The following is a 13,532-nucleotide window of genomic DNA, read 5'->3' as shown; positions in this document are numbered from 1 at the left end:
TGAGCCGAGCCAAAAGTATCAGCTCCCAGAAAGGAGCCGGAATTCCCATATAAATAGCAATATTTGATATAGTGTACTTTTCTTCTTCTTTTCCTTTCGGCTTTTCCCTTCAAGGGGTCGCCACAGCCAATCAGTAACCTCCATCTTCGTATTTTCTTTTTTACATAATTTAACATGATTTTTGGTAATTAATTTAAGCAACAACAAAACAAACAAACTGAGGAGCCATTTGGGAGCCAAAAGAGCCAGATCTTTTTAGTGAGCCGATCAAAAAGAACCGGCTCTCTGAAACGAGCCGGAATTCCCATCACTAGTAGACAGGTACGGTGGACAAATGTGATCACATTATACTGTTATTATTATTATTCAATTATGATATTTTTACAAGTTGGTATGATAGCATTATTATTCACTCCCAAACTCAGGCAGCTTAGGAAAGAGAAAGAATCCGCATTTAAAAGCGGCGATCGAGCAGTTTACAAACTCGCCCGAAACAGGCTGACGAAGGAAATTAACATCGCAAAGAAACGTTATGCGGAGAGGCTTAACAAACAGTTCTCCGCTAACGACTCTGCATCGGTGTGGAATGGCCTGAAAGCAATAACAAATTATCGTTTACCTTCCCCCCAAGCAGTGTACAACAATGGTATGGCTGATGAGTTAAATACATACTTTTGCCGATTTGAAAAGGACACCCCCATTTCCCCGGTCTGCCCACCATTACCAGAAACTACCGTATCTCCGCCCTCTGCCCTACAGATCCACGAACTGGACGTTAGACGGCTCTTCAAGCAGCAGAAGATCAAGAAAGCTGCAGGACCTGACAGAGTGTCCCCCTCCTGCCTGAGAGTCTGCGCTGACCAGCTGGCTTCGGTCTTCACACAAATCTTTAACAGATCCCTGGAGCAGTGTGAAGTCCCATCCTGCTTCAAACAGTCTACTATCGTCCCAGTTCCAAAGAATCCAGCACCCTCGGGATTGAACGACTATAGACCTGTCGCTCTGACGTCTGTGGTCATGAAGTCCTTTGAACGCCTCGTGCTGAACCACCTAAAGAACATCACCGGACCTCTGCTAGATCCTCTTCAGTTTGCCTACCGGGCAAACAGGTCTGTGGAGGATGCAGTCAACATCGGACTGCACCACATCCTCGACCACCTTGACAACACAGGAACCTACGCAAGGATCCTGTTTGTGGACTACAGCTCTGCGTTCAATACCATCATCCCAGAACTCCTCATCCCCAAACTTCTCCAGCTTGGTGTGTCCCCCACGATCTGCCAGTGGACCCTCAGCTTCCTGACAGGACGGACACAACAGGTCAGACTGGGAAATATATCATCCACAACACGAACCACGAGCACTGGAGCCCCGCAGGGATGCGTCCTCTCTCCATTGCTCTTCTCTCTCTACACGAACGACTGCACCTCAACGCACCCAGCTGTCAAATTCATAAAGTTCGCAGACGACACCACGGTCATCGGTCTCATCAAAGACGGCGACGAGTCTGCGTACCGACAACAAGTGGAACAGCTGGAGCTCTGGCGCAGTCGTCACAACCTGGAGTTGAACACGCTCAAGACAGTTGAGATGATGGTGGACTTCAGGAAACATCCATCACCACAGCTACCCCTCACACTATCCAACTGCCTTGTGTCAACCGTTGAGACCTTCAAGTTTCTGGGAATCACAGTCTCCCAGGACATGAAGTGGGAGGTCAACACCAACTCTATCCTGAAAAAGGCCCAACAGAGAATGTACTTCCTGAGGCTGCTAAAGAAGCATGGCCTGCCACAGGAGGTGCTGCAACATTTCTACACGGCTGTCATCGAATCCATCCTGTGTTCTTCCATCCCTGTTAGGTTCGGGGCCGCCACAAAAATGGACAAAATCCGACTTCAACGGACAGTTAGGACGGCGGAAAAAAATTATTGGCACCGCCCTACCCACTCTCGAGGACTTGCACACTGCAAGAATCCAAACTAGGGTGCGGAAAATCCTACTGGACCCTCCGCACCCTGCCCACCACCTTTTCCAGCTACTCCCCTCAGGCAGGCGCTACCGATCCATGCGCACCAAATCCAGCAGACATTTAAACAGCTTCTTCCCGCCGTCGCCATTAACTCTTTGAACTCTTCAACAGTAGCCCAAATTGAACTGTATAGTGCCACTTAGCAGTTTTTTTTTGACGACGATACTAGTGCTGCGTGTTCTACCGGAAACAAATTCCTTGTGTGTTCTACATACTTGGCAATAAAGATGATTCTGATTCTGATTCTGATTCTGATTAATACGAAAAGCAAATTAGTGACAACTGATCATCAGACCAGAGTCACCACAGGGAAAGTCAAAGTTGGTATCGGCTAACTCCTTGCACATATAAATTAAGCCATATAAATAAAAATATTTGAAGTAGTGTATTTTTGTACACGAGTAATTCGTTTTTCACATAATTTGACATTTTTTGGTAGTTAATTAATTTAAGCAAAAAAAAAAACAAAAAACTGAGGAGCCATTTGGGAGCCATGAGAGCCGGATCTTTTTAGTGAGCCGGGCCAAAAGAACCGGCTCTCTGAAACGGGCCGGAATTCCCATCACTAGTAGACAGGTACAGTGGGCAAATGTTATCACATGATGCTGTTATTATTATTCAATGATGTTTTTTTTTTACAAGTTGGTATGATAGCATTATTAATATGAAAAGCAAATGAGTGACAACTGATCATCAGACCAGAGTCACCACAGGGAAAGTCAAAGTTAGCATCAGCTAACTCCTTGCACATATGAATCAAGCCATATAAATAAAAATATTTGATATACAGTAAAGTCTCGTTATATCGATATTCTCAGGAGTCTGAAAAAATGTCGATATAACCGGACTATCGATATATCTGTCCTGCGCCGAACTGCATTAAAAGGGGGGGGCAACACGTAAACGGGGGATCTTTGATATGGCATGTCATGTTATCATTGGGTTCATGGATTGCGTATCTAGCATGCTTTTTGTACAGTAGTCAAGTGAAAAATAAACTTGTGCATCAAATAAAAACATCTTTACACTTTTTTAATTACTATTTCCTTTCAAAAATGCAACAATGCAAAATCCTCACGTTATTCCATTCACAAGTCACGTTTGCAAATGCAGCCAAACCTCACATATTCTTTCCACAAACCTGTTTGAAAATGCATCGGTTCAAAAACCGAAACGGCACTTTGCATTATAATCCATGTCATTTTTTTTAATCGGTTCCAAGGCGACTTTTCAAAGCACTTTTTAACTTTGACAGCATAATGCTAACCCGAGGTCATGTGTAAAACACTATATCAAGTGCCATATGCTTTGTTTTCAACATAAAAACCTCTCTATCTGTCTGCCACGGGGCGTGTTGGCCCCTATCCCTGCTGTCTTTGCGCAGTCGGCAGGGGACGTCCTTCGACCGGTTTCTCAGGGCACAATGACTTTTCAAAGCATTCTCTGATCTCAAATCTTTCTGCGTTCGACCGTTGCAGGTCCATTTTGGTTGCAAAACCCAATTGGATGAGAAGCGAGATGTTTGAAAACTCCGCTTTGACTGTAGACCTCTTTTCGTCCATGGGTGGATGGATGCTAAGACTTTAGCATTGATTGGAAAAGTTAGCTTGTAGCAGACGTGCACATTGATGGCTCCGATCCACCGGTGAAAAGAAGGCTCTCATTCATCTACAACTGCTTCGTGTCATGAAGTGTTTGTCGTGTAGGGTTCATGGGGGAAATCGTTCAGATTGCACAACTCTCCATGTTTATTTGTGTTGACGTATTAAACGCAACGGGAACATCAAAAAAACAAACACACATGGAGAGTAGTGCAATCTTAACGCCTTTCTTTCCCCCATGTACTCTACACCACAAACGCCGAATGACGTGAAGCAGTTGTAGATGAGAGAGAAGAGAATCAAAGCCTCTCTTTCACCGGTGGATCAGTGCCGTCATGGCGAAATGTGCTACAAGCTAAATGTTGAGCGCAAACACCAAGCTTGTAAATGTATCCAAGTGGAAATACTGCAAGAGACTACATTGTTTCCAAATGACACCTGCATGGTGCTTTGTCGGCAGACTGCGTGCGTGAAGCTGAAGGCGTGACATCAAGCTTCTTCTTTAGCCAATCAGTGTCCTCCATCTTGAGAGCTTTGATTGGCATGTTTGTTTTGACCAAGCTGTGACGTCCGATGCCCTTCCTGACACGAGCCTCGGGATGTATCCGGGTAATTACGGGTCCCACTGTGGGACGATGAAAGGCTGGATTCTGATCATAATAATAATAATAATAATAATATGTTTGATCTCGAAGCGCCTTTGGAGGCACCCGAGGACACTTTATGATTAAAAGAACAAAAAAAAAAAAAAAAAAAAACATTTCATAGTTGAGTGCATGCCTGCGGACATGTCGTCCATTAAATAAAAAACCTTCCAAGTGGGAAATTCTTTGTATTCTCTGGACCAAATCAGCACCGGGGGAGGGTGGTGGGGGGGATGGACAGGAGCACCTCAGCTATTCAACCGGGCCACTCTGGTACAGATCTGATGTTTTATTTTGAAGTCAAAGGCCTCCGAAAAGTGACATCTGACCTCCTTCCATGGGAGTGATCCAATGGATGTGAACATGCATGTTGGTGTTTTGTGTCCATTTCAAACAAACTTCTAAATGGGAAATTGTTGGTTATCTCCGGACCGAATCGACACTGCATGGGGGGGAAACTACAGCGGTCCCAAAGTCCATCTTGCAATCGAGTCAACATAGCTTTTTCTGCCTTGATTGGAATGTGTGACCATGTTTTCAATCAAATTCAATCTGCTAAGTGCATGTTAACCTGTCCATTACACTCACTAATTCGATTAGAATGAAAGAAAAAAAAACAAAGTATTGCATCTAAAAAATATTGTAGAAACTGAGTCAAAGCAGTGCACGAACGGCTTGACGTCACTTTTTCATTGTTTTCCATGCAGAACACCCTGACCCTCGATACCCGTCCCCCTCTGAGGGGGAAAAGGAAACAATGTAGCAAAACATAAAGAGCACACTGTTGTCTGGATTATACATTTGCAGAGGAGTAGTTCAAATTGCAACTTGAAGGCAGCATGCAGTGCCTTGGATAGTGCTTGGAACAAAGCAACAGTGGATGGACGGATGGATGGATGGATGGATGGATGGATGGATGGATGGATGCATGCATGATCACCTTCTTGAGGTCATTTCAGAGTTTCCCTCCGCTTTGTGATGTCCTGTTTGGGACTGATTTGCTTTCAATCGTTGGATTCATTGGTTAATCTTGGATTCCACCATGCAACACGTCTTCTTTTCAGTTCATGAATCATTTGTTTATTCGTCATTTTGACCTTGATCTGCACCCTGTATACTTGTATAGCTAGGGCAGGGGTGGGCAAACTTTTTGACTCGCGGGCCGCATTGGGTTCTAAAATTTGACAGAGGGGCCGGGCCAGGAGCATTTGGAGGGAGTGTTTGGGCCGGAAATACTCCGAACAAGTTATGTCCATAATTTATAAAATCACTTCAAATGACTTCGACTGAGCGTATTTGACAAAGATTCCACAGCATATAGCTATAGTTTACTTTTTAAGACTTGCGCTGAATATATGAAGTCTTGTTTTCGAGTTGATGACGATCCCCATGTGACGTCACGTTTGGACCGCCCCTGACCGAGAAAGCGACATACAATGCATTTTGGGTACTTTGTTTGGTCTGAAAACTTCGTGTTAATCCGTGTTGATGGCGAAATTAGAAGGAAAACACATAAATAACGCCATGGTGAATCGTTGTGTGTTGCACCAAGACAACTACAGTAAAGTCTCGTTATATCGATATCGGATATATCGATAGTCCCGGTTATATCGATACTATTTCTATGCACGCACGGAGAAAATTACATGCAAACAGGGTCGGATATATCGATAGTCCCGGTTATATCGATATTTTTTCGGACTCCCTTGAATATCCATATAACGAGACTTTACTGTATTTGATATTCGCTGACACAAATTCCCAGCTGACAAATCAGCCCATTTCCAACGGCGCTTGGGGGCCATCTTCTGCTTTTTCTGGGTGCTACATTGCTGTCATTGACGGCTCGAATTGATATGGGAGGACTCCTAGAATCAATTGCAAACATTTATGCTTTCCTCTTCAGAAGAACAAGAACAAGAAAACATCTTCTCCGAATCTGAAGCCATTGTTTTGATTCTCGAGCAAGACAAGACGTCTTGGCGTGACGTCACGAACAAGGGGGTGGGACCTTCTGAAACTGACCATTTCCGGATTCATTTTGAAGTCATTTTTATTGGTGTTTTTCATTTAACTAAAAATATCAGCCTGTCTGATTTGGGTATTTTAGATGCTATAAAACGTTTTTCTGATGTCAGTGGGAAACAAAAACAAAAAATGGTGCCGGTTGTCCTTTAAATGTAGTATGTACAAACCTCATAGCACAGTAAGAACACTACAACCCAATTTATTAACTGTCTTTCAAATGTGAAAAATATCCCTGATCAGTTAATAAATTTGGCTCAAGGAATATGCAAGATATGGCATTTACAGACTATTTCGCAGAGGAAATGGAAATAGATTAAAATAACATATGCACTGTGATTTATCAAGATTGCGTCTGTTATTAATGAGTTTCAATCGAAGGTGCAAAGTTAAGAAATCAACATTTATTGAAAAATGGAATCACTTTCAACATTCAAAACATATTATTACACAACGAAAGATTCAAGCTCAATAATACCGACTTGTGTTAAAATCATAGTTGGTTTGTCCTGACCGCGCGCTCAACAAACTCCTCACTGACGCTCTCGCCTTCACGCGCAAACCATACACGTGTACCGTTAAAGAGTTTGATGGTTCTCTTTATTTGTAAGTAGGTTCGTTGTCAGATCTCCCAGGCAGGTGACGCGCAGAGCTTGATCGTGGCGTGGAGTTGAGCAAGTCGTGCCGTGATGTCCGTCCCACGCCCGGCGTGAGCCCGAGATGACTCTGATGTGATTCTGCCTCGTGGTTCGCCCAATCTCTCTGTCCCGCGACAGCTCCTTTTATACAATTTGCAAGCGTGTGCTATGCGTCAGGGTGATACGCACAACAAGGAGATCAAGGAATTGAAAGACATGAAAGTGTTGAAAGACGCACTTCAAAATCATACACTCGTGTGACGCAACAGGGCTCCCCTCCTGGATCCGAAGTCGGTGAAAACGATGAAGGAAAAAGAAATAAAAACAAAAGTAATTCTGCGACATGGTGAGGCCAGGCAAGATGACGGTCACCGGGCATGGCAGGCGTCGGTGGGGTGGTTTCCGAGGAGGTTTCGTGGTGCCTGAAGTCGTTGTACAGGAGCACGGCAAAGAGTGCCCTACGACTGCCAGTTTGAGTCGATCGATGGAAACTTTCCTCGCGGCCGTCGAGTCGATGCCGGAAGGTCTTCTCACCGTGAGTTGTTCGGCTGGGATCGGTCAAATCGGAGAATCGATGAGGGATTGTGAGGACGAAGGTGCGTGGGGTTGGCCATGCTGCCGGGCACGGACAGGCGAGTCATCGGCGACGGTGGCGTTGATCGCGCTGCCATGGCGCTCTGCAGGACGCTGAGGAAGAACGCTGATGTCGGCGGCCGTGTCGGCCATGAAGCGTCTTCCCGAAGTCCGATCGTGGACATAAGCGATGTCCGACGATGTCCGATCGTGGACATATATGATGTCCGATCGTGGACATAAGCGATGTCCGACGATGTGCGATCGTGGACATATACGATGTCCGATCGTGGACATAAGCGATGTCCGACGATGTGCGATCGTGGACATATACGATGCAGCTAGTTGCAGAGTCGCCAGGCGAATTGGACGATGTCGGCCATCAGGGTGCGGCAGGTTTCACGGTGGGGTCGGGGCGCCCACGGGTGGTGGCGGCCCATCGGGAGCTCGGCTTGAGGGGTCTTGCTGTGAAGATGCCGGTTTCACGGGCGGCTGAGAAATCTGGATATTTCCATTTGGAGAGTTGATTGGGCTGAGGAGGAGGGAAAAAAATGCTCCTGGCTGGCTCGCCAATAAAGAGTTTGATGTTTCTCTTTATTTGTAAGTAGGTTCGTTGTCAGATCTCCCAGGCAGGTGACGCGCAGAGCTTGATCGTGGCGTGGAGTTGAGCAAGTCGTGCCGTGATGTCCGTCCGACGCCCGGCATTAGCCGGGCGTGAGTCCGAGATGAGTCTGAGATGATTCTGCCCCGTGGTCCGCCCCATCTCTCTGTCCCGCGACAGCTCCTTTTATACAATTTTCAAGCGTGTGCTATGCGTCAGGGTGATACGCACATCAAGGAGATCAAGGAACTGAAAGACATGAAAGTGTTGAAAGGCGCACTTCAAAATCATACACGCGTGTGACGCAACATGCCCACCCCAACAATGTTGTTGAATGAGCGGAAGGACTTTTTTGGTACACACATGTCCTCACAGAAACTGATGGATGATGTTACATACAGTGTGTGTGTGTATTCATCCAATGTGCCCGTTGACGTTTCAAAGACGCTCCAATCAGTGCAGTCTAAGCATTCTTGTAGCGCTAACTTTGCTTCATCTGTCCATTTTTTTACTGTCTTGACTACCGGTTTTACACATTTGAGTTTCTGTCTCTATGTGGGAATTAAGTGGATTAAATAGTGGTCAGAAAGACCCAAAGCTGCACGCGCAACAGATCGGTATGACTCTTTGAGTGCTGCGTAATAATGATCTAGAATGTTTTCTCCTCTGGTGAAACAGTCAATATGCTGCTTATATTTAGGAAGTTCGCGCTTTAAACGCGTTTGACTAAAATCGGCCAAAATGATCAGAGGTGACTCTGGATGTTTTAGTTCGAGTTTGTTTACATGGTCCGCTAGCGTTTGTATACACGCGTTAGCATTAGCTTGTGGCGCGATGTACACGGCGACGAGAATAAAGGAAGCCAACTCACGTGGCGAGTAGAATGGCTTGCAGTTGAGAGACGGCGATTCCAAGCCAGGGCTGCAGTGTGCGTCGAGCATCGTGACATCGGTTGTTTGCAATCGATTAAAGAACTTATTCCGTGCCATTTTGAGGCAACATTGGGGGGAAATGTCGCACCCAAAAAGAGGCAGAAAATGGCAACCAAGCTCTGTGTTAATCAGCCCGTTTTCACAGGCTGATTAATTCCTTACATGGAGCTTTGTCGCCCTCTTCCGCCTCTTTTTTTGGTGCTACACGAAGTTTTCAGACCAGCCAAGTACAGCCAAATGCATTGACGTGATGGAAGGACTGCTACAATGTGTGCTTTTTTCGGTCAGGGGCGTTTCTTCAGTGACGTAACCTACGGACTGGTCACCAACTCAAAAACAAGACTTCCGGAATATTCAGCGCGAGTCTTAAAAGGTAAAAGATAGCTTTAATAAGCGGTGGAATCTTTGTCAAATACGCTCAGTAGAAGTCATTTGAAGCCATCTTACAAATTATGGACACAACTTGTCCGCAGACGTCGGTTGTCCTTTAGAGGACCACCGACACCATTTATTGTTTCCTAACTGACACCAGAAAAACATTTTCTAGCATCTGAAATACCCAAAACACGCAGGCTGATATTTTTAGTCAAGTGAAAAACACCAATAAAAATGACTTAAAGTGTCCTAAAATGACTTCAAAATGACCTCAGAAAGTTTCAGAAGGTGACGTCTTGTCTTGCTGGAGAATCCAAACAATGGCTTCAGATTGGGAGAAGATGCTTTCTTGTTACTCATCCAGTTATGAATAGGATTCAAATACAGTAAAGTCTCGTTATATCGATATTCAAGGGAGTCCGAAAAAATATCGATATAACCGGGACTATCGATATATCCGACCCTGTTTGCATGTAATTTTCTCCGTGCGTTCATAGAAATAGTATCGATATAACCGGGACTATCGATATATCCGATATCGATATAACGAGACTTTACTGTAGTTCTGAGGAGGAAAGCATAAATGTTTGCCATCGATTAAAGAAGTCCTTCCGTGTCATTTTGAGGCGTCTAGACCGATACCTACCGTGAGTGACATCATGGTAGGTATCGTCACTAACTCAAAAACAAGACTTCCTAAATATTCAGCGTGGGTCTTAAAAGGTAAAATATAGCTATATGCGGGGGAGTCTTTGTAAAATATGCTCAGTAGAAGTCTTCTTCTTTTCCTTTGGGCTTTTCCCTTCTTGGCGTCGCCACAGCCAATCAGTGTCCTCCTTCTTCAGAGGTTTGATTGGCATGTTTGTTTTGGCCAAGCTTTTACGTGACACAACCCTCTGTATTTATTTGGGCTTGGGACCGGCACAAGAAGACCTATGTCCCTTTGTGGCTACAGAACAAGCAACTCGCTCAATAATAATAAAACTATAATATATATTTTTTTGTATTTGTAAGTGGTGAGTGGTTGTACATATCACTGTACAATTTTTTGGTACTAAATTAATTTGGATTGGATGGTATAACATAATATTATGGGAATAATATTTTAATTTAATATCTAATATCATGGTAATAGACTATCTAATCTAATATAATCTAATAAAATGTAATCTAATGTAATGCAATGTAATATAATGTAATGCAATGTAATGTAATGTAATGTAATTCAATGTAATGCAATACAATATAATAGAAAAAAAACGTGACCAAGCTAACCTTAGCCAACACATTAATTTATGCTCAGTAGAAGTGATTTTACAAATTATGGACACAACTTGTCTGCAGGCGTCGGTTGTCCTTTACCTTTTTGCAATGACCTTGAAAGTACAGTACAATACTCTTGTCTTTTTAGATCAACCAGATCCCTCCTGCTTGGATTGGATTGGATTGGATTTGCCTTTATTAGTCTCACAGTGGAGAAATTTACTTGGGTCAACCCATCATCATTCCCTAACCCAGGCTTAGGGAAGTATCACATCGGAGTTAAAAATGGCTATCAGTTCTTCCCTAAGGCTCTTAAAGAAAGAATACAGGTAAGAATATGTTGTGCTGTATTGGCCCAGTAGAATTTTGCACCGTATTTATTAAATCACTCAAGGTATTTGGCCATGTTAAATCAGCATCATTTCCCATGTAAACATGAATACTTTTACCAAGTTACAACATATTTCTATCGATAATCAAGTCTGAGTAGAGCATCGTGGCTTTTTTTTTTGTTGCTATGGACAAGAATTCATTTGATGGGTTCAGTTGATAGAATTCCCCGTCATCATTCATTTTCACCTGCAAATAAGAAACCTCTGCTATGTCTGTCTCGGGATTTATGTATTTCTTACAATGTACAGTAGGACCACCTCGGTTTACGAACCCCTTGGCTTACGAACTTTTCGGTTTACGAACGTAACATTGATGACAATTTTACCTTGGCGTACAAACTATTTTTCGGGATACTCACGGAGCTGCCACAATGAGTGATGTGTCGTTCGCGAACGAGCCCGTTCTCCAAACTAGGGAATGGCAGCGCATTTTTTGGTCCTCTATTCCCCGCCCCCAGTTTTCGGTGAAAGCCACGTGATTGGTCAAGAACGCAGCAGTGAGGGGAGGTGCTTTAAACATTAAAGAGAGAGGCAGACGACAAAGAGAGTGTGAAAATGGATAGAAAACAGTGACATTTGGACCCATTTCAACTTTGATAGTTCAAAAGCAGAATGTAGACTGGAAGGTTAAATATCCCATCAATCAGGCTCCACAAATAACCTGCACAAGCCATCTGTCCACTTGATGCAAAAAGATATCAACCCAGCTAAACAGAACACAATCGATGAGGAACTAGATAAAATGATTGCAGAGAAAGCACCTGCAAGGGATCATTCCTCAAGATGGTGAAAGAAGAAGGCTCCGTTCCTCATCAAGTTTTTAATGTTGATGAAAGCGGCCACTCCATTCCATCAAGCCATCAACGACCATCACAAAGGTCAATAAAATGACTTTAGTGTACAGTACAGTTTATTTCTTGAATCATAATACTATAGCACATTTATTATACATACAATAAAGTATATTTTGTGTAGTTTTAAGGCTTAGAAAATGACGTTTTATGGAGACCTGGGAACGGATTATTCTCATTTTAATGGTTTCCTATGGGAAATCAATTTTTGGGATACACACTTTTCGCCTTACACTCTGTCTGGGAACCAATTAAGTTCGTAATCCAAGGTCCCACTGTATAATGTTTATACAAAATATGAATGATATTACGCCGAAAAAAACCCTACAGCAAAATGTTTAATTTAACTGATTTCAAAATAAAATTCCACTTAACCGGAACTTGTCTTCTCTGAACTGTTGTTTCTTCTCCAGGCTTTTCACACGGACCTGTTTTCTCGGTGCGCTTTTTACAAGTAGTGATATTTTTTTACTAATGAACATTGCTGCTAATTTTAATGACGAAAATGGGATAGAAAATATCTCAAAATTATCAAAATTATATTTAACAATTTTTGCGTTTCCCGTTTAAACTTTCTTGTATGCCGTACACATCTAAAAATGTGAAAAAAAAAAACAAATCAGACAAAATACAGTGCCTTGCAAAAGTATTCGGCCCCCTTGAATCTTGCAACCTTTCGCCACATTTCAGGCTTCAATTATAAAGATATGCATTTTTTTTGTCGACAATCAACAACAAGTGGGACACGATTGTGAAGTGGAACAACATTTATTGGATAATTTAAACTTTTTTCACAAAACTGAAAAGTAGGTTGTGCAATATTAATAATATGTTAATAATCATAATACAGTCATACCTCGGTTTTCGACCACAATCCGTTTCAGAAACGAAAACCGATTTGTTCCAAAACCGAAACAGCACTTTCCATTAAAATCAATGTAAAAAAAATCTTATTCCGTTCAGTCTAGAAAACAACTTTTGAACTATTTCACGGCATGAACCGGATAAAAACTTAATAATACAGCAGGTCATGTGTAAAATTCTATCAAAACAAATGTAATGTTTTATTTTCACCAATTTTTAACATTAACATCTGTACATAAAAATGATCTCTGTCTGCCACGGGGCGTGTTGGCACCTATCCCAGCTGTCTTTGGGCAGTAAGCGGGGGACATTCTGAACTTGTTGCTCACCAATCACACTAACTTTTCAAAGCATCCTCGGCTTGCTTTAAAATCATACTATTCAGGAGATGTTTACCAAATATGTCTGCGTTTTCCCAAAAATAAAACAACAACAATATTAATGCGTCGGTCACAATGAGGAAGACGTGACATAGAAGGAAGTGACGTATAATGACGCGGAGGGTAGTCGAGTGATGCATTCAGGTGCACTCAGTTTAGTTGAGAACCGAATTCCGGTTGTATACCGGGGCATACAAAATATGACATTTTCGGTTGAAAACCGAATGGGACGAGAACCGAGACGTTTGAAAACCGAGGTTTGACTGTAGTAATAATATTACACACACCACTTTTCAGTTTTTTTCATGTGTTAAAAAAGTTAACATTATCCAATAAATACGTCTGTGTAAGTTCTTAGTTG

The sequence above is a fragment of the Hippocampus bargibanti genome, linkage group LG07, assembly GCF_051943395.1.
Source record: "Hippocampus bargibanti isolate YZ-2025 linkage group LG07, ASM5194339v1, whole genome shotgun sequence".
NCBI classification, from domain to species: domain Eukaryota; kingdom Metazoa; phylum Chordata; class Actinopteri; order Syngnathiformes; family Syngnathidae; genus Hippocampus; species Hippocampus bargibanti.
This window is presented reverse-complemented; position numbering follows the sequence as displayed.